The sequence below is a fragment of the Schistocerca piceifrons genome, chromosome 7 (genome assembly GCF_021461385.2).
Source record: "Schistocerca piceifrons isolate TAMUIC-IGC-003096 chromosome 7, iqSchPice1.1, whole genome shotgun sequence".
Lineage (NCBI taxonomy): Eukaryota > Metazoa > Arthropoda > Insecta > Orthoptera > Acrididae > Schistocerca > Schistocerca piceifrons.
In genome coordinates, this window is record NC_060144.1 from 546,248,953 (window position 1) to 546,275,165 (window position 26,213).

The window sequence follows — 26,213 nt, forward strand, 5'->3', positions numbered from 1 at the left end:
CGGACATATCCTGTTCTCACAGATTACATTGTTTAACCAAATATTCACCTATGTGTTTTCTCTTGTGTACTTCCAAGTTTTCGATTTTTTGTGTAATTGATTATAATATTACTTATACTAAAATATTATATTATGATTTTTTGGAGGCGGTTGAGTTTATTTCAAACATTGAGTGTAATAGTAGCTGTGGAAGTTAATTTATGATATCTTCTGTAAATATTGCTGATTAAAATTAGTTTAACTCCCCAAAAGACATTTAATGATTCTTAAACAGTTAGTAATAATATAAAACCTTTAATCACGTCTGCTGGTGGGAAAGCTTAAGAAATAGTAAAACGGTGCAGAGAAAATGTTTACTTGCTTATTAACTGATTTGCATTCCGCCATCCAGCATCAGATTCCCATCAGAGAGATGAGAAAGTTGACCGTCGACATTGTTAGGAGACCAGCGACTAATCTCAAAATTAAGCTGTTCGCATAATTACATTCCCGGATACTGATAGAAAAGATCGGTAAAAGAGATCTCAGGACGCTGAAATAAAAGTTTGATAAAGTAAATGCCGATTGAACACTAGTAGCGTTCGGCCGTGGCCACCAAACAATTCGTCGGCAACTCTCCTTCACTGCAGCATGAAGAAGTTGTAAAATGCGACGTAATAAATTCAGATGTGGCATTAATGGAAGAGGAAAGTAGGTTTCTTGATTCAAACACGGCTGTTCCCATTAAATTTACGTAATTATTTCACCAAAAAATGAGATCGACAGGAAGTGCAAAATGGCTAAGCAGGGATGGGTAGAAGACATATGTCAGGATGTAGAGGCGTATATCACTAGGGGTAAGATAGATATTGCCTACAGGAAAATTAAAGAGACCTTTGGAGAAAAGAGAACCACTTGAATAAATATCAAGAGCTTTGATGGAAACCCAGTTCTAAGCAAAGAAGGGAAAGCGGAAAGGTGGAAGGAGTATATAGAGGGTCTATACAAGAGCGATGTTCCAGAGGACAATATTATGGAAATGGAAGAGGATGTAGATGAAGATGAAATGGGAGATGTGACACTGCGTGAAGAGTTTGACAGAGAACTGAAAGACCTAAGTCGAAACAAGGCCCCGGGAGTAGAGAGCATTCCATTAGAACTACTGGTAGCCTTGGGAGAGCCATTCCTGACAAAACTCTACCATCTGGTCAGCAAGATATATGAGACAGGCGAAATACCCTCAGACTTCAAGGAGAATGTAATAATTTAAATCCCAAAGAAAGCAGGGGTTGACAGATGTGAAAATTACCGAACTATCAGTTTAATAAGCCACAGCCGCAAAATACTAACACAAATTCTTTGCAGACGAATGAAAAGAATGGTAGTAGCCGACCTGGGGGAAGATCAGTTAGGATTCCGTAGAAATGTTGGAACACGTGAGGCAATACTAACCCTACGACTTATCTTTGAAAATAGATTAAGGAAAGGCAAACCTACGTTTCTAGCATTTGTAGACTTAGAGAAAGCTTTTGACAATGTTGACTGGAATACTCTCTTTCAAATTCTGAAGGTGGTAGGGGTAAAATACAGGGAGCGAAAGGCTATGTACAATTTGTACAGAAACCAGATAACAGTTATAAGAGTCGAGGGGCATGAAAGGGAAGCAGTGGTTGGGAAGGTAGTGAGACAGGGTTGTAGCATATCCCCGATGTTATTCAATCTGTATATTGAGCAAGCAGTAAAGGAAACAAAAGAAAAATTCGGTGTAGGAATTAAAATCCATGGAGAAGAAATTAAAACTTTGAGGTTCGCTGATAACATTTTCGTTCTGTCAGATACAGCAAAGGACCTGGAAGAGCAGCTGAACGGAACGGACAGTGTCTTGAAAGTTGGATATAAGATGAACATCAACAAAAGCAAAACAAGGATAATGGAATGTAGTCGAATTAAGTCGGGTGATGCTGAGGGAATGAGATTAGGAAATGAGACACTTAAAGTAGTAAAGGAGTTTTGATATTTGGGGAGCAAAATAACTGATGATGGTCGAAGTAGAGAAGATATAAAATGTAGACTGGCAATGGCAAGGAAAGCGTTTCTGGAGAAGAGAAATTTGTTCACCTCGAGTATAGATTTAACTGTCAGGAAGTCGTTTCTGAAAGTATTTGTATGAAGTGTAGTCATGTATGGTAGTGAAACGTGGACGATAAATAGCTTAGATAAAAAGAGAATAGAAGCTTTAGAAATGTGGTGCTACAGAAGAGTGCTGGAGGTTAGCTGGGTAGATCACGTAACTAATGAGGAGGTACTGAATAGAATTTGGGAGAAGAGAAATTTGTGGCACAACTTGACTAGAGGAAGGTATCGGTTGGTAGGACATATTCTGAGGCATCAAGGGATCACCAGTTTAGTATTGGAGGGCAACGCGGAGGGCAAAAATCGTAGAGGGAGACCAAGAGATGAATACACTAAACAGATTCAGAAGGATGTAGGTTGCAGTGGGTACTGGGAGATGAAGAAGCTTGCACAGGATAGAGTCTCTGGGCTGAAGACCACAACAACAACATCTCACCAAAAGCTACAGATACGAGAATGGTACTGACATTTTATGGGACAGCAATCAATAACAAAGGTGAAAGAAAGAAAAGGAGCGCTGCTCCTGCTTTTATACTGTCAAAACAAACTACGGCGACTGCCTTCAACCTGATTTACAGAGTGTCTTCTATAAAGTTTCGTTATGTAAATATTTCTCTAACATTCTTTATGTGAACAGTAAGAAAGATACTTTTCATATTAAGTTATGGCCTTTTCTCCTTAATTTACAGATTTATGTACACAGAGAAAATTTATTCTCAATGTCTTTTAGCATTAATTAAACGTTTGTGGCATATTTATTATTCAAAAAGCAACGTTTCATGATTCTACAGGATTTTTGATGTTAGTCTCCTTTCACCTGGAAACTTCCAAAGTCTAACTTTAATCGTGCGACCAGATCAGGCAAACTCTCATATTTACGTTTAACTTTGTCCAGTACTCGTCACTTATATGTTTCTGCTAATTTTCAGTCTGTTTTTTTTCCTTTTCCTCAAGGTCAGCTTATCCCTTTCTGCCTCTCTCTTCTCCCTTTCCTTACCTCGCTCATCTAATCTCATTAAAAAGCGCAGTAAGTAGGTCAGAAGTCACTTTCCAAGTGGGTCCTCTTCCAGTCTTACTATAGATTCTACAGTTTTATCAACACATTGATGGATAACCGCTTCAGGACATGCTTCGTTTTGTTCAATAATTGATTCAGAGGCACTTAGGTTCGAAGACTCACGACTGTCAGATCTGCTATTTACGGGCATTGGAATATTTTCTACTTCTATGTCCTCTAAATCGGTTAAATTTTCCAGTGATCCAAGATCAATCAATATCTCAGACGCTATCATTCCCTTACGTGTTATTACCATTTCCGATAAAAACATAATAACGTTACCAAAACTAATGGGATCGTCTTAAACAGATCACTATAGTTTCTACAGATGCTCCCAGTAAATGAAGCTCCCTATGCAGTTGAATGCACCCTAACTGATGAAATCACACAAAACTACATACTATTGCAAACTACAAAATATCTTGACTTAGTTAACTAAACTAATTACTGCTCTATTACTCATTAAGCATAATGCGTCATCAAAAGGCAAGATCGTAATTGTCAACGTGTTTACCTTTTTGTAGACTTGAGTAGCTCTGCTAGGGTACATCCATGCTCAGACAAGGCCTCAGTGATAAAAATTTCTCTCTCAGTGAGGTTCAATCAATAAAACAGGTACATGTAACAGAAAAGCACTGATTAGTCACAATCACAATTATAACACTACACAGTTTAGTTAATCAGACTTTCACAATTAGTGCTCAGAAATCGATAACACAATAAAGTCACAATTGGCACTAATTATCTAACTGTTCGCTTTTTTATTTGGACCCCACGTTAATCTGCTAACTGTGGGCTCCAATTCTTGTCTTTGCCGCGAGGGGTAACCGCGCGGTGTATGCGCCTTGCCACGGTTCGCGCGGCTTCCCGCGTCTAAGGTTAGAGTCCTCCCTCGGGCACGGGTGTGTGTGTTGTCCTTAGTGTAAGTTAGAGTAAGTGAGATTGCGTTGTGTTAAACCTAGAGTCCGATGACCTCAGCAGTTTGGTCCCATAGGAACTTACTCAAATTTTCAAATTTAGTCTTGTCCTTTGTTCGTGCCCCGTGCTGGGTCCATTTCTGGCGGCTCTCGTAATCTCGGTATTTCTTGACTAGTTGGTAGTGGTTAGTCGTTGTTAACATTGTTTTTTTTCTGATCTCAGGGTGTGATAATTGCTAATTTTCTTTGTGAGAAGGCGCCACAATTTATTGTCTTTAAATTTTGTTCTAAAACGTAATTCATAGTGAAACTGAATATTTCGTAATACTTTTGTCTCTTTAACTTTGATGGATTAATCAATGAACAGAGACGATAATGTTTAAGTAAGTCCTGTCCAAATTAATTTTAAATTCTTGCAAGTAAGTTAAATTCAAGTCAAAAGTTAATTTTTTTGAGTTACTATAAAGTCAGTGTTCATTAATACTGGCAGTCAAAGATCCTATGCCTATGTTAACTATCGTTCGATCTGATGAAAAAATGAGGATCGCTGCGCTGCGCTGCAGAATCTAGCGATCAAAAATAATTAAACTTTTCACAGTTTCAATTTTGAATTAATTCCCATCCACTGAAACTCCCTATCTCAATTCCCTGAATTTACTTTAAAAACATTATTAGTTATTTTTACTAACAGAACTTTTCCCTTTCACAAAAATAATTACGTTCATATAAGGGGGAAGTTACTTGCGAAATTAAAGTTTTGAATACTTCCACACAATATATTTTTGCAATTAAAAGTCATAAGCGCTCAGACAACGGAGACTAGATGAGCTGAGACAAAATGACAAAAAGAGAGCGAGACACTATTGTCTCGACTATTAAGACTTACACAAAACAAAAGTTGACGTAACTGTAACTTCTTACTCCTAGAAGTTCTTAGTACGCTACTTATTCATTTGAAATGGTTGTTTTTAAATAATTCACAGTTATACAAAAACAGTAAGAAAATTATTTAATAGCATGACTTAGGCCTACGTCCGTGTAAAGAGTAGCTTCAACATATGGTCATAAAGTGCTGTATGCCCATCGGGCACTCGAGTACTGTGCCGACTGGCGAGGTCTGACAAGATCCTCGTCTCGTGAAGCGCCGAAGTAATTCATGAGCAGTTGCTGCAGGATGTTCCCCTCCCCCACCCCCCACCCCGACTCTTTCTCCCAAACACAACAACTATTTCTAAGTCAGATGCTCGTTAATAGTTGCGACACACTGAGCCACATGCTACGCCAAACGTCGTTGTATCCTCTGTTGATGTGAGTGTTTGATGTAAAAAAGTCTAATGCACATTATGAACTCTTTCATACCCGTGGTTGCCGATCTTTTCACCTGTAAGACGATAACTTCATACATAACTGTTTTTACGTAACTGTCATATTTTGTGCATTACTGCTTACACTCCATGTGATTGGAAACATAACCATAAATTTTATAAAGTTATTTACAACATTTCCTGTAATTTTTTAATCTTTACGAAAAGAATGTATATAAGTTATTTCAAATACCGTTTTTTTCCCTGTGAACTGTATAATTAGATTATTTGCCAACAAAAGCAATCACTCTTCTTTTTCCCTTGTTGGGAAGAGTAGTAGTAACAGAGAGTTGTGTCAAGCCCTTTGTAAAGAGTAGACATGTTTTACATTTAATTGGAGACTGTGGCTCATGGGAAAAGGTGGAATTTATTATTTCTTTTTGAGCGATCCATCGAACATTTACAATCATGGGAAGTTTCAGATTTCTTCGTACATGTAAATTCGGAGACAACAGTCATACTCTGAAGACAACGAAAGCAACTGTAACTGGTCACTGTAACTGGTCACGAATGTATGGTGCTTTAAGATGCTGATGGTGTTTAGCCCATTTGAAATTTCACTCTGTAGCAGCAACACATAGTCTCCGGAAAAAGAGGAGCGGTTTTGTTTGTTTATTCACAACCGCAGAACCTGCTTTATTTCCACTACTCCCTGTAAATGCACGTGTGAATCACTGCGAGTGTGAGAGTATTTTGAAGATGCGTCCTGTATGGCCAGACGTCATGAAAATGTGGGGTCGCATTACTAGTCTAACTTGGCAGGCGGTCGGTCAATGACAGAGCGATAGTCATGCTAGTACACCACAGGAATGCAGTTGGTACTCTGCCGTTGCTCTGATGGTGATTTCTGCCACCATTGGCAGTGGGATTCACAGGCCGAACAAGGCGCCTTCTGCCATTATTACGCTGGACCTTGTGAGTTCTGAACGCTTGAATTAGTGATCCACTGGTAAATGGACAAAGGTATTAATGATAATTAAGTTTAATTTTGGGTGATGGTCAGCTTCATTTACTTCTGTGTCGCGGTCTCTTTTACCCTTATACTTCGGCATACTTACCGGTGTTTGTGTGAACTTGAAATAACACCTTTTGTTCTGATAGTATACCCATCAGATCTGTGCTTTTCTCTACAATGTTGAAGTATCCTTAACATATTTCTTGATAATGTAATTTCACTTTTCAGTAATCCGCCTGTTGATTTGTGAGTCTTGATCTTCGAATATCTTGAAGTGTCTTCGTGTACGGCGGGGAAACATTTGACCGTTAACTTCTCCATGTTCTCGAAAGGTGGTTGTTATAGTTAAATGGTATAACTCAAATTGTAGATCATAAAACGTAGAGCCAAACGAATACCTATACAAGACATGAATGTCTATCTGCCGTTCAGAACATCATGTTTCTCGTATGTGTGTGCCTATTCACGTTATACGGTATATAAAGCAAACTGACTTCCAACTTGTGTGGAAAAATTCTTCCAGTTGCTGATTTCAGTATTTTTATCTGTTTTTGAATGTTGATTGTGGAGACCCCACTCCATACCTAATGTAAATCCTCCACACCCTCGATGGCTCTCTGGTCACTTGAATAATAGTAAGTTGTGGAGTAAGTGTTGCTGGACTTCTGCATATTTAAGTGATTGGAGTGCTCTCTGCTCTCTGTATTACGTAGTTCTCATTTCCTAAAGTCAGGCTGAGACAGTTTATGTATCCTCAATTCTCTTAACGATTGTCGTTACCTAAGTGTTAACTATGGGGTCCTTTTTGGAAGGATTTACTATATAATCGAGATGTCTGTCGAACATAGTACATCTTCAGCCTATAAAAGAATGATTAGCAGAGAGATGCTCTTTGATGCTAGCTTGTTTAAGATACGCATGTTGTGATGATAGAACCTCGACCTGTTCAAAATATATCCCTCATTGTATCACCTTATTTCCTACTTCGTCCCTACTTATTTCCTACTTCATGAAGCCCCAAAGTGTTGATGTGCACCACGTCTGAGATTCTGGAACTGAGAAAAAGTCAATGACCAACAAGCAATAAGGAAATTTAAAGCCACATCTTCTGTAACGCCACTTTCCTCCTCCTCCATTTGCTTCTCACCGATGAAGTCACTTTCATCCTAGTTGTTCGTCGTCGCACGTAATAATAACGTAGTTACTGAGCTGGTTCTATAACTTGAATCTAATTAATTTGATGGCACGTAAGGCTATGAATGTGGCATAGGCGGAAGCGGATGCTATCTGAGACCAGCACAGAAGTGTAAGAACAGCTCCGAAAATACCCGTATCAAGGAGCGACTTTTTTTTAAAAAAAAAAGAACTAACGAGACGGATAAAACATCTTCCTTTCAAAACCCTTAAATCTGCTAAGTAGTAGATGGAAACGCTTTTAAAATTCCACAGATGGCAGTGCCAGTAGGAAAGTTACTGTTTTACGTTTTATGTTTTATTTGTAATAATACGCGTATGGAAATAAGATGGTAATGTTTTAACTAGGAGGACTGTAGTCGACAAAAAACATACATTGCGCAACTTTTAAATTTATTATATGACAATAACAAAACTAAATTCAAGAAAAACATATCTGAGCATTCATCTCAGTTTGGTACAGAAAATGGTTCTTGGGATCAGATATTGCAAAGTGTACTGCTCAACTCCCTGTGCTGTTGAGAAAGAAATGGCAACTGATAAACAAGGTTGGTCTTTGAGATGAACTAGGACATGGCATGCGTCTCCCGTGGACTTTCCTCTTTTGAATATATTGACTGTTTTCCATCTTCTTTTTCCGAGTACGAATCTTTAGTAGCTGTTTGGGATGGTTGAATATGAGAAACTTTGATCATACTCCATCTGGAGATTTAAACGCCAGAACTGACAACAGCAGAATCGAAACTTCCTGGCAGATTAAAACTGTGTGTCGGACCGAGACTCGAACTCGGGACCTTTGCCTTTCGCGGGCAAGTGCTCTACCAACTGAGCTACCCAAGCACGACTCACGCCCCGTCCTCACAGCTTTACTTCTGTCAGTACCTCGTCTCCAACCTTCCAAACTTTACAGAAGCTCTCCTGTGAAACTTTACAGAAAGTTTGGAAGTTAGGAGACTAGGTACTGGCAGAAGTAAAGCTGTGAGGACGGGGCGTGAGTCGTGCTTGGGTAGTTCAGTTGGTAGAGTACTTGCCCGCGAAAGGCAAAGGTCCCGAGTTCGAGTCCCGGTCCGGCACACAGTTTTAATCTGCCAGGAAGTTTCATATCAGCGCACACTCCGCTGCAGAGTGAAAACCTCATTCTGGAAACATCCCCCGGGCTGTGGCTAAGCCATGTCTCCGCAATATCCTTTCTTCCAGGAGTGTTAGTTCTGCAAGGGTCGCAGAAGAGCTTCTGTGAAGTTTGGAAGGCAGGAGACGAGGTACTGGCAAAAGTAAGGCTGTGAGGACGGGGTGTGAGTCGTGCTTGGGTAGCTCAGTTGGTAGAGCACTTGCCCACGAAAGGCAAAGGTCCCGAGTTCGAGTCCCGGTTCGGCACACAGTTTCAATCTGCCAGGAAGTTTCATATCAGCGCACACTCCTCTGCAGAGTGAAAAGCTCATTCTGCGAACAGCAGAATCTTTAAAAGCAGTTGTACACGTTGGGTACGGGCGTGTATCTTTTGCTGACTCAACAGTCCTGTGCGAATTTTGCAGAGCAAGGGCTTACGGTTACCGTCCTTCGTTTCTCTGTAATTGCAAAATCTCTATCGCAGCTCAAAAAGCTGTGCCCACTGACCAAAACTTCCGTGTTCTCTTCAAGGCACTCCAGGACAAATGAAAGAGATCTTCACTCATGGCGCTGGTAACTCGAAAGAAGGAAAATTCCAGTTTAGTTGCCCGTCGGCGACGAGGTCACTGGAGAACCCGGGAGCGAAGCAGTTACAGGCACATAGACCATGAGCTATATACTGACGCACGTCTGAAACACTTTAACCGTGTTTTGGCACCTAGGTCAACTCTAGGTACATGCAAAAGAGTATCGAGAACAGACTAGCATTGAATACTCGTTTTGTGAAGAGTAGGCACTCAGTAGGTTTTCCAGTTTCCATTCTTCAGTTGAACTGAAGATGAACAGCGCCATTTTGCTTGGTTCTTCTGGCGCCGTACTACGATACTAATACAAGGGAATTTCCAGTTTAACAGTCTTGTAGACACTTACCAGCAAAACAACAGAGAACAGATTATGTAAATATATTTTTTCGACGTAATATTTGAGACTTTTTTCTGTCTTTCATACTTGGTCCACTGTATGGATGGGAGGAACCATTTCCTTTGGGTCCCCTAGCGGTGTACTGCGATATGCGAACACTGGGATTTCGATGTGAAGTGAGATGTCACATGTATATATGCAAATAAATAAAAAATAATTATATAACACTATTTTCTCGATGAGATAACTTAAAATTTAAGACTACTCGGCCGTAATTGGAGTAATAGAACTGCCATCATAATACTACAGGAATAGCTTTAAAAGTGCAATAAGCTTTCTACGGGTAATTCGTACAGTCTATTCCTATCAGAATGTCACTGATATTTGAATCTATGTGTATAGAAAATGCAACTGAAGACTTTCTCGAGTCAAATAAGTTACCTACTGTGCTTATACATTTAAGAGACATTGTTTTACATCTCTGTTAATCATAGTTTGCCTGATGGAAAAATATGAAATTTTTTCAAAGAAATCTCAAACTACAACATTACTAACAATTCTTACGAACTGAAGATCCTTATCTGAGCACAATCCTGCTTATCACGTGATAAAAAAGTGGAGCAAGGTCACATGATGTAATATCCACGACACTATGTTCTAGCCACAAGATGTTAAAATGAACTAAGTGTACAAACTTCAACAAATATTATCGATACTACGTATAAAAAAGACTGTTTCGTGTAAAAATGACGATAATTATTTCATTATTTCTGTAATAATTTAATTTCTGTGTGAATTAAAACTATTACCAGAGAACTACAATCATAGACAAACACAATTACAATCTTTTTTTGTTATCTGTGATAATTGTGGTTCAGTTGTTCTTCCTGTGCTAACTGATGAACTGTTAGGATGTGAGACGTGTGAGATCTGTAGAGAGAAAACCTGTAACTATATTGTTAATTGTTATTTGAAAATTAGAGTCGTTATTATCTAGACGTGGATTTGTATTTATTTCAATTGTAATCCAATCTAATTAATGTTTTTAAGTATTAATTTTCAGCTCCGCAATTAGGAGCACAGAGATTAGCGCTAGTAACTTACAGCGGAGTTAACTAGTACCTGGTATCAAAAATAAGAAACATTTTTCATTGAGAATAATTTTAAATGTTAAGGAATAGAGAACAAAAGGCTAAAAGACTTTTATCTGCATATATTAACTTGATATAAAAGTAATCGAGCATAACAATAGACAAATTGACTATCGTTTTCTGCTGCCATCTTAGAAAAAATAGCTCCGCGCAGTTTTGAATTGAGAATTTTAACAAACATAAATGTTGTTAGATATAAATGAATGGAAATAAATGAGCACCGGTGGCCCCGAATCTACTTTAAAAGACAGAATTCAATTCAGATTGAATCTTTAAAAATAGTGCTCATAGCACGTTAAGTAATATCAATTTCTTATTTGCTGATGTATGAAGCCTAATTATTTTGGACGATTTACACGAAATATTTTAATAGGAGACATACGTCAGTGTTGTGCTCGGGTAGTATTCTGTGACTAAATGTTCCTTTTGCTGGAGAAAAGTGCTTCCATCTTAAGTAACAGTTGTGTACAATCTGATAAATGATACGCAATTTACTGCCACTCACACGACTTCAAAGACAACATTTCTACACAACGTCAAGTGGATATACCTTTAGCAGAGTGACAAATATTAGCCGGGATAGTCATTTTTGAGATCAAACGAATTGTTACACTGACAATAGGTAACTGGTTTTATATATATATTTTTTATCTACCTGAAATATCATTTATAAATAATTAATTGGGCGCCGCCGGCCAGAGACCGAAGGGGGAGCGCCTGCAGGGTTCGCTACCAGCGCAGCCGCCAGACGAGTTGTGACGGTCGCACGTCAGCATTGCGCACTGGAATCCTCTGCATCGTTCTCGCTCCGCGAAGGTTACGCTTGCCGATAAGGACTGTTCAGTGACTTCTTACAACGAACTTGCTTATTAACACACTTGGCCTGGACTGTTCTCCCCAAGGTTTCTGTCCGCGTGGGACATAGTGTATACTGCTCCGCCGCTGCACTTACACGCTACTGGACATTAAAATTTCTACACCAAGAAGAAATGCAGATAATAAACGAGTATTCATTGGACAAATATATTATACTGTAACTGACATGTGATTACATTTTCAAGCAATTTGGGTGCATGGATCCTGAGAAATCAGTACCCAGAACAACCACCTCTGGCCGTAATAATGCCCTTGATACGCCTGTCATTGAGTCAAACAGAGCTTGGATGGCGTGTACAGGTACAGCTGCCCATGCAGCTTCAACACGATACCACAGTTCATCAAGAGTAGTGACTGGCGTATTGTGACGAGCCAGTTGCTCGGCCACCAATGACCAACGTTTTCAATTGGTGAGAGGTCTGGAGAATGTGCTGGCTAGGGCAGCAGTCGAACATTTACTGTATCCAGAAACGCCCGTACAGGATCTGCAACATGCGATCGTGCATTATCCTGCTGAAATGTAGGGTTTGGCAGGGATCGAATGAAGGGTACAGCCACGGGTCGTAACACATCTGAAACGTAACATACATCCACTGTTCAAAGTGCCATCAATGCGAACAAGAGGTGACCGAGACGTGTAACCAATGGCACTCCACACCATCACACCGGGTGATACGCCAGTATGGCGATGACGAATACACGCTTCCGATGTGCGTTCACCGCGTTGTCGCCAAACACGGATGCGACCGTCATGATGCTGTAAACAGAGCCTGGATTCATCAAAAAAAAAAATGACGTTTTGCCATTCGTGCACCCAGGTTCGTCGTTGAGCACACCACTGCAGGTGCTCCTGTCTGTGATGCAGCGTCAAGGGTAGCCGCAGCCATGGTCTCCGAGCTGATAGTCTATGCTGCTGCAAACGTCGTCGAACTGTTCGTGCAGATGGTTGTTGTCATGCAAACGTCCCCATATGATGACTCAGGAATCGAGACGTGGCTGCACGACCCGTTGCAGCCATGCGGATAAGATGACTGTCATCTCAACTGCTAGTGATACGAGGCCGTTGGTATCCAGCACGGCGTTCCGTGTTGCCCTCCTGAACCCGCTAATTCCATATTCTGCTAACAGTCATTGGATCTCGACCAAAGCGAGCAGCAATGTCGCGATACGATAAACCGCAATCCTAATAGGCTACAATCCGACCTTTATCAAAGTCGGAAACGTGATGGTACGCATTTCTCCTCCTTAAATGAGGCATCACAACAACGTTTCACCAGGAAACGCCGGTAAACTGCAGTTTGTGTATGAGAAATCGGTTAGAAACATTCCTTATGTCAGCAAGTTGTAGGTGTCGCCACCGGCGGCAACCTTGTGTGAATGCTCTGAAAAGCTAATCATTTGCATATCACAGCATCTTCTTCCTGTCGGTTAAATTTCGCTTCTGTTGCACGTCATCTTCGTGGTGTAGCAATTTTAATGGCCAGTAGTGTATTTATTGTGTACTCCTACTTTGTTACTTGCAGTAAAACTACAGATAAAACACCGTCAACTATTTATACGTGCCTTCTGATATTTAGCGAACAGAAGCATATGGCTGCTATTTGAAAACTAGACAAAATGTGTGACTCGACGTCGAATTGAGTCTCACGGCGTTGACGAGCTCATTTTATTTCCATAGCATTTTGAGTGATGTGCAGTATAGCTTACGTATGCATTAACCTAACAAAGTATGCGGCACTGCCGCTCTTCGTCCTATGTGGCATACATGTACAATAAATCTGACTTTGCTAGTAAAAAAAGTTGCTGTTAATCGCTAGCACGGGCTTCGTATTGGAAATGCAGGGAGCTATGTCGCTCAAACAAAATGATAATTAATGACCGTCAAAAGTAAATATCTAAGGTAGAATTATAATACACAACACACTACAAAATTTGAAAGAATAGACTATAGCCTTAACTATTCTTTCTCCTTCGTATGTTAGTAAAACAGAATTCATTACTTCTTTATTAATTTGAAAAATATCCGTATCATTTTAATAAATTATGTACACGGACACACTGGAATTCACTTTGCTTATTTTAGTGTCTCGAAAAACATTAACAAGTCAGCAAATTGTCGTTGAATGCAGAATCCAGAATGAATGATACCAGCATCGTCTTTTATATATGTGTTAATTTTTTTTATTATTTAACGGTGTCAGCAAATCGGTACGAGTGTCAGGAAAAACCGCTAAGGGATCTTTAGTTTTCAACGCAGAGATAAGACAAGGGCGCAAATATGAGCTCAAAATAATATACTATAGCAATTTTGTACTGGAACCATAGAAAATACCCTCACTTTCAGCTATCCAGTTTGTATATAGCTTTGAACATTGGTGTGCAATTTTTGTGAACGCAGACAATGTAATAATTGCATTAATCAACAGACACTCACACACAAACACACACACACACACACACACACACACACACACACACACACACACACAGAGAGAGAGAGAGAGAGAGAGAGAGAGAGGGAGAGATTCCCACGAGTTTTACAGCGTTGCTTATGTCGTCAATTTGTACTGCTTAAATTAAAATGAACTCATGTTATAGTATAATCATACACTGACATAAATTAACCACACGATACTAACAGTAGCCGGCCGCGGTGGCCGAGTGGTTCTAGGCGCTTCAGTCCGGAACCGCGCGACTGCTACGGTCGCAGGTTCGAATCCCACCTCGGGCATGGATGTGTGTGATGTCCTTAGGTTAGTTAGGGTTAAGTAGTTCTTAGTTCTAGGGGACTGATGATCTCCGATGTTGGGTCCCATAGTGCTCAGAGCCATTTGAACCATTTTTTACTAACAGTATATCACATTATATGCAAAAAGGTGGGAATTTAAGGAGATGGGACCTGCATAAACTGAAGGAACCAGAGGTTGTACAGAGTTTGAAGGAGAGCATAAGGGAACAATTGACAGGAATGGGGGAAAGAAATACAGTAGAAGAAGAATGGGTAGCTTTGAGAGATGAAGTAGTGAAGGCAGCAAAGGATAAAGTAGGTAAACAGACGAGGGCTGCTAGAAATCCTTGGGTAACAGAAGAAATATTGAACTTAATTGATAAAAGGAGAAAATATAAAAATGCAGTAAATGAAGCAGGCAAAAAGGAATACAAACGTCTCAGAAATGAGATCGACAGGAAGGGCAAAATGACTAAGCAAGGACGGCTAGAGGACAAATGCAAGGATGTAGAGGCTTGTCTCACAAGGGGTAAGATAGATACTGCCGACAGGAAGATCATAGAGACCTTTGGAGAAAAGAGAACCACTTGTATGAATATCAGGAGCTCAGATGGAAACCCAGTTCTAAGCAAAGAAGGGAAAGCAGAAAGGTGGAAGGAGTATATAGAGGGTCTATACAAGGGCGATGTACTTGAGGACAACATTATGGAAATGGAAGAGGATGTAGATGAAGATGAAATGGGAGATATGATACTGCGTGAAGAGTGTGACGGATCACTGAAAGACCTGAGTCGAAACAAGGCCCCGGGAGTACACAACATTCCATTAGAACTACTGACAGCCTTGGGAGAGCCAGTCCTGACAAAACTCTACCATCTGGTGAGCAAGATATATGAGACAGGCGAAATACCCTCAGACTTCAGGAAGAATATAATAATTCCAATCCCAAAGAAAGCAGGTGTTGACGGATGTGAAAATTACCGAACTATCAGTTTGATAAGTCACGGCTGCAAAATGCTAACGCGAATTCTTTACAGGCGAATGGAAAACCTAGTAGAAGCCGACCTCGGGGAAGATCAGTTTGGATTCCGTAGAAATATTGGAACACGTGAGGCAATACTGACCCTACGACTTATCTTAGAAGCTAGATTAAGGAAAGGCAAACCTACGTTTCTAGCATTTGTAGACTTAGAGAAAGCTTTTGACAGTGTTGACTGGAATACTGTCTTTCAAATTCTGAAGGTGTCAGGGATAAAATACAGGGAGCGAATGGCTATTTACAATTTGTACAGAAACCAGATGGCAGTTATAAGAGTCGAGGGACACGAAAGGGAAGCAGTATTTGGGAAGGTAGTGAGACAGGGTTGAAGCGTCTACCCGATGTTATTCAATCTGTGTATTGAGCAAGCAGTGAAGGAAACAAAAGAAAAATTCGGAGTAGGTATTAAAATCCATGGAGAAGAAATAAATACTTTGAGGTTTGCCGATGATATTGTAATTCTGTCAGAGACAGCAAAGGACTTGGAAGAGCAGTTGAACGGAATGGATAGTGTCTTGAAAGGAGGGTATAAGATGAACATCAACAAAAGCAAAACGAGGATAATGGAATGTAGTCGAATTAAGTCGGGTGATGCTGAGGGAATTAGATTAGGAAATGAGACACTTAAAGTAGTAAAGAAGTTTTGCTATTTGGGGAGCAAAATAACTGATGACGGTCGAAGTAGAGAGGATATAAAATGTAGACTGGCAAAGGCAAGGAAAGCGTTTCTGAAGAAGAGAAATTTGTTAACATCGAGTATAGATTTAAGTGTCAGGAAGTCGTTTCTGAAAGTATTTGTATGGAGTGTAGCCATGTATGGAAGTGAAACATGGACGATAAATAGTTTGGACAAGAAGAGAATAGAAGCTTTTGAAATGTGGTGCTACAGAAGAATGCTGCAAATTAGATGGGTAGATCACATAACTAATGAGGAGGTATTGAATAGGATTGGGGAGAAGAGAAATTTGTGGCACAACTTGACTAGAAGAAGGGATCGGTTGGTAGGACATCTTCTGAGGCATCAAGGGATCACCAATTTAGTATTGGAGGGCAGCGTGGAGGGCAAAAATCGTAGAGGGAGACCAAGAGATGAATACACTAAGCAGATGCAGAAGGATGTAATTTGCAGTAGTTACTGGGAGACGAAGAAGCTTGCACGGGATAGAGTAGCATGGAGAGCTGCAAACCAGTATCAGGACTGAAGACCACAACAACAACAACATATCACATTATAACACCTCTATCTATTTATCGCCCTTGCCTGTCTGTACTTGTTGTATTTACCAAATACTTCTGGTGTCAGACATAAAATTGGCAGAAACAGTACCCTCTACCAGTGAAAGTTTTAGCTGTTATTCAGGTGGCCTGATTGCACGCAACAGCCATACAACCTCGTCATAGGGCCAAATGTGTAAATGGCGTTGGAAAACTACTGCGAAATCGAAGGCAAGACAAATTAGCAACAATTTGCTGTAATTTATGGAAAGAAAATACACATTAAGTGTCTTATGTGTGAAGATGACGCATGAGAATGTCGTTGAAAGTTTACTTGCACTTACCTGTGGATGCGCGCCCCGATAGGTGAGTGGTCAGCGTGACAGATTGCCGTCCTACGGTCACGGGTTCGATTCACGGTTGTGTCGGAGATTTTCTACACTCAGGGACTGGGTGTTTTGTTGTCTTCATCATCAGGTCGCCCAATGTGGCGTCGAATGTAATAAGACTTGCACCAAGGCGGCCGGACCTCCGCCGCAAGGGGTCTCCCGGCCAATTACGCCAAAAGGTCATTTCCATTTTTTTTCCATCTGTGGATACTGCTCAGTTCCTGAATCTAGTGAATTACGATTCATATAACTAGTACAAAAACTGGGCTCTTTGTGGCTGTAGGTACGCTCTGATGCGATATTCAGACACGGTGTTCATACGAACTAATTGTCGATACCCTCTGTCGGAATGGAGTCGTGGGTCTGCTTGTATGCCCTTTTGCCGGAGTCACGTTCACTTCGGATTTGTTTGCGTGTCGTAAGGCGGAGGTATAATACAGCTCGTGCTATGTGCGTCCTCTGTGGCATATGGACATAACGATTTTGCACCTCTCGAGAGTCTGGCCTTGCCGTTTAGGCGTCGTCTCTGTACGACTGCGTGTTGTCTCAACTGGCTGACACAGCAAGGCGTATCAGGGGCCGAAATTCATCGAAGACTTTCTATACAGTACGGGAACAGTGTTTTGCCACAACTGAGTGTCTACGAATGGATTGAAAAATGTGTTACGCACGATGTTGGAGCCGGACGACCGTTTACCGCCACAAATGGAGAAACCATTGAGCGTTCCCGTGAAATGATTCTCTTAGACAGACGATTAACTATTGACGAAGTGGCAGATCGTCTGCAAATTACTCACGGTTCTGCCTACGAAATCATCACAACAGACTTGGGTTTCATAAAGTTTGTACAAGATGGGTCCCAAAACAACTCACACAGTTGCATAGCCGGCCTGTGTGGCCGTGCGGTTCTAGGCGCTTCAATCTGGAACCGCGTGACCACTACGGTCGCAGGTTCGAATCCTGCCTCGAGCATGGATGTGTGTGATGTCCTTAGGTTAGTTAGGTTTAAGTAGTTCTACGTTCCAGGGAACTGATGACCACAGATGTTAAGTCCCATAGTGCTCAGAGCCATTTGAACCATATGAACCACAGTTGCATAAACAAACACACTTGGACATCTGCAAAAAAATTTGGATCGCTATGGTGACGAAGGGGAGAACTTCTTAGACAGGATCATTACTGGTGACGAAACGTGGATCCATCATTACGAGCCGGAGAGTAAACGGCGGAGTATGGAATGGTAACATACAAATTCGCCGTGTAGGAAAAAGTTCAAGACCCAACCTTCCGCAGGAGAACTGATGCTTACGGTTTTTTGGTACGCACAAGGTCCAGTACTGGAACGTTATGGGGAAAGGGCACAGCAATAAACCGTGTACTTTACAGTGAGACGCTTACTGCCAGGCTAAGCCTGCAATTCGTAGCTAAGGCCGAGGAATGCTGTCGAAAGGTTTGTGTTGTTGCACGACAATTCCCGTCCGCATACTACTGCCCATACTGCTGTAACGCTCCAGAAACTCAAATTTGAAGTACTGGATCATTCTACATATAGTCCCGATCTTTCCCTTTCTGACTATCACTTGTTTAGTTCACTCAAACAAGCATTAAGGGGCCGTCAATTTGCCTCGGACGAAGCAGTGAGAGAAGCGGTGCATTCCTTTCTCGCAGCTCAACCGAGAACCTTCTTTTATGAGGGTATCAGGAAGCTTGTACAACGATGAACCAAGTGCGTTGAAACGCAAGGAGACTATGTCGAAAAATGATGTAAGTTTCCTATTTGATAACAATATAATTTTATGAGTACTTTGCGGATAATAGTTGACTTACCCTCGTAGTATATGTATAAGCGTAAATAACTACATTATTCTCTTTGTTTTTACGCAAGTTCTCGCTTACGCTCTTTTTGTATTAAAGATGTATTAATCTCTGTCTGCATTCATCAACTCAATGAAACTCTCCTCCCACAAAAGAGCAGCTAGTAACTCCTTATTAACCCTTATGATCAGCAAATTAACTAATCAATAAATGCTTTGCTTATTTAGGCTACGTAAGGTCGTGCAGATCTCGCGCTTTTCGTCTTTTCGTTGTTGGGGCAATTCGCTCTCGCAGACCCGTTGCGACCATTGCACTTACGGAACCGCTGATAACTAAATCAAATTCTTCCCTTCCGTATAAGGGAAATGTCATGGCTCGCTGCAGGTCATGAACAAAATTGCACTTGATGTGATGAAAGCTGGTTGCCTTATCCTGAATAATTGATAGACAGTTTGAATTAAATATCTATCGCCTGTTCACTAAATTTATTTGTTGAGGAATCTTTCCCCATTTTACCAATGATAGGTAATTTAAGACAAACAAGGCGCCGCTTTTAACATCGCAAAAGGCATTTAACAGCATTTAACAGGCAATTGACTGCTCGCGGAGGCACAGTACGTTAGCCATCTCGTTCCCCCCTGCATTAATCCCTCTGAGTTTTGATTTTGGGGACACTTGAAATCTTTGGTGTATACAAGGTACATTAACGCTATACAGATACTACAGGAATACATCATCAATGCCTGCCAGGGCATCTTTGAAAACCTTCGTGATTCTCAAACACACAGGACAGAAGGAATAAAGACTATCAAGAGTTGCCCAGAAAGTAATGCAACGCATTTTTTTTCTCAGCTGAAAACAATGCTACGTTGTGTATATATTATTTGAAGTCTCCTGAGTGATCACGCCAAGTTCCCGTCACTTCCGACAGATAGCGTAGCTGCATGACAGTTTCAAAATGACATCTGTAGGTGACGTACGTTACAAGCAACGTGCCGTCATTGAATTTCTCACTGCAGAGAAAGAAACTGTGGGGAATATTCACAAACCCTTGTGCGAAGTCTATGGAGCACCTGCTGTCGACAGAAGTACAGTTAGTCGCTGGGCACGGAGGGTGAGGTCATCAGAAGGCGGTTCAGCGGAGCTCCACGATTTACAGCGGTCGAGGAGACCATTCACGGCTGTCACACGTGACACATTGCAGCGAGCTGATGTTGTAATTCACGAGGGCAGACATGTTAAAGGATGCCATTGGTGGGAGACACTTTGAGAACGATGGCGAGCCGATTGACACAGTGAAGCAGTGGCTCCGCCAGCAGCACAAGGATTGGTACCGACAGGACAGACACGCCCTTGTTTCGCACTGGAGGAAGGCCATACAATGAGATGGAGACTACCTGGAAAAATAGGTTGGTGGTGGTTGTTGGGATGTTTAAGGGGGACTAAACAGCTAAGGTCATCAGTCCCCTATTCCAAAAACAGGCGAGACAAAGTCGCGGATCAGATAAACCCCCCCCCCCCCCCCAGGCACTAAAGAACACAAATTAGGCAACGAAAACTACAGAAAAGAAGAGTACAGACGAACACAAGACAGAAAGAAACAGAAGAAAAGAAGATGGCCAGAGACTGGCTGACTGACCACAAGAACAAAAAAAAGGGGGAAAGAGTCAACCATCCGACGACACACCAAAACAGCAACAAATATTGAGAGACGCGAGGACAAAAGACACAGAAAGGGAAAGGTGCAGGACCCCCCCTAAATGGAACCATAAAAAGGACTACCACGGATAAGACGTAAATCATTGTCAGCCATGAAGGCATTGTTGCATAAAATCAAAGGCAATGTTCCCAGGAGATTAAAAGACTGCCGGAGGGCGCGCAGTCGGGGACACTCCAATAAAATGTGGGCGACCATCAGCTGGGACCCACACCGACACAGGGGGGGATCCTCCTGATGCAAAAGATGGCCGTGCATCAGGTAGGTATGGCCGATGCACAGCCGACACAGGATTACAGAGTCCCTGCGAGAAGGCCGCAGGGAGGAGCGCCACACATCGGTCGTCTCCTTGACAGCCCGCAGTTTATTCGGGGCTGTCATGCCACGCCACTCAACAGACCACATCCCAAGCACCTTACGGCGCAACACCAGCTGCTGATCGCGAGCCGTAAGGCCGATCTCCAAAGCGGGGCGCCGATCGCCCCTTTGGCCAGCCTGTCAACACGTTCGTTCCCTGGGATGCCAACGTGACCTGGCGTCCAAACAAAGACCACCGAACGACCAGAGTGGGTAATGGTGGAAACAGACTCCCGAATAGAGGAAACCAGGGGAGAAGAGGGATAGCAGCAGTCGATGGCCTGGAGGCTGCTCAGGGTATCACTGCAGATGACGATGGACGTACCTGAGCAGGAAAGCATATGCTCAAGAGCGCGCAATATGGCCACCAGCTCTGCAGTAAAAATACTGCAGCCAGCCGGCAAGGAGCGCTGTTCAACATGGGCAGCGTGAGCAAAAGCATAGGCAGTGCGGCCATCAACCAGGGAACCATCAGTGTAGAGAGGCTCACAGCCTGGAAATGAGGCGAGGAGCGCAAGAAAACGGCGACGGAGGGCCACAGGCGGAACCGAGTCCTTGGGTCCCTGTGCCAAGTCCAGACAGACGGACGGCCGGGGCAAACACCAGGGAGGCGTAGGTGCACGGATCCGGAAGGGAGGCAGAAGAGGGAATGACCCTAGTTCGGACAGCAGGGACTGGATGCGGACAGCTATGGAAAGCCCAGACCTAGGTCGCCGTTCGGGCAGATGGAGGACCACGGCAGGAAAAAGCAGGCGATGATTGGGATGGCCGGGCGAGCAATGCACGTGGACAGCATAGTCGGCGAGCAGTCGATGGCGGCGAATCCGCAGCGGGGGAACCCCAGCCTCCACCAGTAGACTATCCACGAGGCTCGTACGGAAAGCGCCAGTTGCAAGCCGAACCCCACAGTGGTGTATGGGGTCTAATGACTTCAACACTGAGGGTGATGCAGACCCATAAGCCAGGCTCCCATAAGCTAGCCGGGACTGCACAAGGGCTCCGTACAATCGCAGCAGCGTGCAGCGATCTGCACCCCAAGATGTGTGGCTAAGGCAGCGGAGGGCGTTGAGGTGCCGCCAGCACTTTTGCTTCAGCTGAGTAAGATGAGGAACCCACGTGAGCCGGGCATCAAACACGAGTCCTAAGAAGCGGCAAGTCTCCACCACTTCAAGCAGGTGGCAGTCGAGGTAAAGTTCAGGATGAGGGTGGACCGTCCGACGCCTGCAGAAGTGCATAACTCGAGTCTTGGCTGCAGAGAACTGAAAACCATGAGTCAGAGCCCATGATGCTGCCTTGCGAACGGCTACTTGCAGCCTGCGTTCGGCGACTCCAGTAGTCGTTGAACTAAAGGAGATGCAAAAGTCGTCAGCATACAAAGAAGGAGACACCGACGACCCCACGGCTGCAGCCAGACCATTAATGGCCACCAGAAATAAGGAGACGCTCAACACCGAGCCCTGTGGGACCCCATTTTCCTGTATATAAGAGGAACTAGAGGCGGCACCCACTTGCACCCGGAAAGAGCGGCGCAATAAAAAGGTTTGAAGAAAAGCCGGGAGCTGACCACGAAGACCCCAGTCATGTAACGTAGCAAGGATGTGATGCCTCCAAGTGGTGTCATACGCCTTCCGCAGATCGAAAAATACAGCAACGAGATGCTGACGTCGGGCAAAGGCCGTACGGACAGCAGATTCCAGCCGCACCAAATTGTCCGCTGCAGACCGGCCCCGACGGAAGCCACCCTGGGATGGAGCGAGGAGACTGCTCGACTCAAGGACCCAACACAAACGCCGCCCCACCATATGTTCGAGCAATTTGCACAAAACGTTGGTGAGGGTAATGGGACGATAGCTGTCCACCGCCAGTGGGTCCGCACCAGGCTTCAAGATGGGGACAATAACACCCTCTCGCCATTGTGACGGGAACACGCCTTCGCTCCAAATGCGATTAAATATCGCGAGAATGTGTCTCTGGCAGTCCCTGGAGAGGTGCGTCAGCATCTGCGCTTGGAAGCAGTCTGGTCCTGGTGCTGTATCAGGGCAATCAGGGAGGGCAGCAAGGAATTCCCTCTCGCTGAAACGAGCATTGTATTTTTCAGAACGACGCGTGTGGAATGAGAACGGCGTCCGCTCGGCTCGCTCCTTTAGAGAGCGAAAGGCGGGGGGATAAGATGCAGTCGCAGAGCTCTGAGCAAAGTGCGCGGCAAGCCGTTCAGCAATGGCGGCAGCGTCCGTGCAGACAGCGCCGTCCAAGGAGAGCCCTGTGACACCCATAGGGGTCTGGTATCCATAAATCCGCCGGATCCGGGACCACACGAGCGAGGGGGAGACATGGGAACCCAAGGATGAGACATACCTCTCCCAGCACTCCTGCTTACGCCGTGCAATAAGACGACAGGCCAAGGCACGGAGCCTCTTAAAGGCGATGAGGGTCTCTAGAGACGGGTGCCGCCTATGACGCTGGAGAACCCGCCGACGGTAGCGAATAGCCTCAGCAATCTCTGGCGACCACCAGGGTACAGCCTTCCTACGAGGGAGGCCTCGGCCGCCAAAATAATTGACGTGGTTAAGACGCGGACCACCTTGTCAATGTCACCCTGTGGGGGAGACTCAATGGTTGCAGCGGAAGTAAAAGCCACCCAGTCAGCCCTATGGAGAGCCCAGGACCATGTACAGCAGGCGGTGCTGAAACCGCTGGAACGTCCTTCTTCTTGGACACATGCCGTTCCTTCTTCTCACGTCGGCCCTTAGGGTGAGAGGGCTGGGAGAGCTTCTCTGAAGGAGCGTCGGAGGCTGACGACGACGCAGAAGTCCTACGACCAGCAGGTGGCGGAACCTTCAGCCACTGGCTGACTTCCGGCTGGGTAGGAGAAGAAACGGAGGAAGGGAGAGCCCCGAGGGACCCCTTCCGCGAGAGAGGAACCGGCGGAGGCAACGCCGGCGGAGAAGGAGGGGGAGGGATCGAGCCTCCCGGTTGTGGAGCAGATGTCACTCCCGAAGTAAGCATGGGGTGAGCGACAGAAGAGGGTTTGCCCCCAACTGCTAAGGGGGCAACAGAGGAAGGCTTGCCCCCAGACACGAGGGGGGCAGACAGAGATACACGGCCCCGAGGGCCCACTGAAGGCTGCACAGATGAGGCGACAACCGTCGCTCGCGTGGGCGACGATAACGTGGCTGCAGCATAAGATGTTCGAATGGAAGCAGGATACAACCTTTCATATTTCAGTTTTGCCTCTCGATATGTAAGCCGGTCCAGAGTCTTAAATTACATGATCTTCCGCTCCTTATGAAGAATGGGGCAATCCGGCGAGCATGGAGAGTGGTGCTCCCCACAGTTGACACATATAGGCGGAGGCGCACATGGAGAATCGGGATGAGAGGGGCGTCCGCAATCTCGACATGTAGCGCTGGACGGGCAACGGGAGGACATATGCCCAAACTTCCAGCACTGGAAGCACCACATCGGGGGAGGGACGTATGCCTTGATGTTGCAATGGTAAACCATCACCTTGACCTTCTCGGGCAAGACATCACCCTCGAAGGCCAAGATAAAGGCACCGGTGGCCACCCTGTTAGTCTTGGGTCCTCTATGTGCACGACGGACAAAATGTACACCACGTCGTTCCAAGTCGGCTCTCAGCTCGTCATCGGATTGTAACAAGAGGTCACGATGGTAAATAATCCCCTGGACCATATTTAAGCTACTGTGGGGAGTGACGGTAACAGGGACGTCCCCCAGCTTATCACACAAGAGCAACACTCGTGACTGGGCTGGGGAGGATGTCTTGAGGAGGGTGGACCCATTCCTCATTTTAGACAACCCCGCCACTTCCCCAAACTTATGCTCCAGGTGTTCCACAAAAAACAGAGGCTTCGTCGTAAGAAAGGAGTCACCATCAGTCCTGCTGTAGACAAGGTATTGCGGTACGTAAGGCTCCCGGTTGGCACTAGATCGGCGTCCCTCCCATGGCGCAGCCAACGAAGGAAACGACTGAGGGTCATATTGCGCAGCATCAAAGTCTACTCTACCTCGCTTAGAGACGCTGGTGGCCGTGCGACCACCAGCTTGGTGTGATTTATTGCGCTTCATTGCGCCACATTCGCCCAGATGCCACCTACTTCGAACGAGGGCTCTCCCCAAGGGCACCACCCAGCCAAAGCAACGGGTACCTGGCTGATATCCCGTTGCCTGGAGTCCCCGTGCCCCAGACAAGATGGGCACATACTCCTTGGCATGCATGGGGAGGAAACAGCTCTGGCATCTGTAGTGCGATCCCTGCATGGACAGGGGGCTAACACCAAGAGGGTACATGACGACCCCACCACAACGGACTGGCTACCGTGCTGGATTTTAGGTGTTGAAAGGGCCCACAGTTGTCGTGGGCGCGAAGAAGAAGAGTGCGCACAAGGCGAGAAGGAGACAACCCAGAAGATGTTGGGCGTAGTCCCCCCCCACACGACAATAGGTAACATGCAAGATGGTGGAGCATGATGGACCAATAGAAAAACACCACGTAAGGTGTCCTTCCCCAAATGGCACGCACTAACAACGGAAATTTGGAAAAAAAATGGAGGTCAAACCCAAGAGGGGACCATCACAGAAGACCGAAACGTTTGAGACTCCTTTTAGTCGCCTCTTACGACAGGCAGGAATACCGCGGGCCTATTCTTACCCCCGAACCAGCAGGGGGATGGAAAAATAGGATGTGAAGATAAAACACCGTTCTTTCGTGTGTGTAATTCTCATTATGTTCATAAAGAATTGTTGAAAAAATGGTTCAAATGGCTCTGAGCACTATGGGACTTAACTGCTTAGGTCATCAGTCCCCTAGAACTTAGAACTACTTAAACCTAACTAACCTAAGGACATCACACACATCCATGCCCGAGGCAGGATTCGAACCTGCGACCGTAGCGGTCGCGCGGCTCCAGACTGCAGCGCCTAGAACCGCTCGGCCATTCCGGCCGGCAATTGTTGAAAAAATGCGGTGCATTATTTTCTGGGCAAACCTGGTATTTTAACGTCCCGTCGACAACGATGTCACTAGAAAGTGAGCACATGGTCGGATTACGAAAGGATGGGGAGGAAAATCGGCCGTGTCCTTTTCGGAGGAGCTATCCAAACATTTGCCTGGGGTGATCTAGGGAATTCAGGAAAAACCTAAATATAAATGGCCGGACGCGCATTTGAGCCGCCGTCCTCCTGAATGCACGCTGGAAAGTAGCAGGCCTTTCTACTTTTATACTGAACACGTCCTTTAGCGATGGCTCACAAGTGCAGGTCGGATGCGATAGCAAGC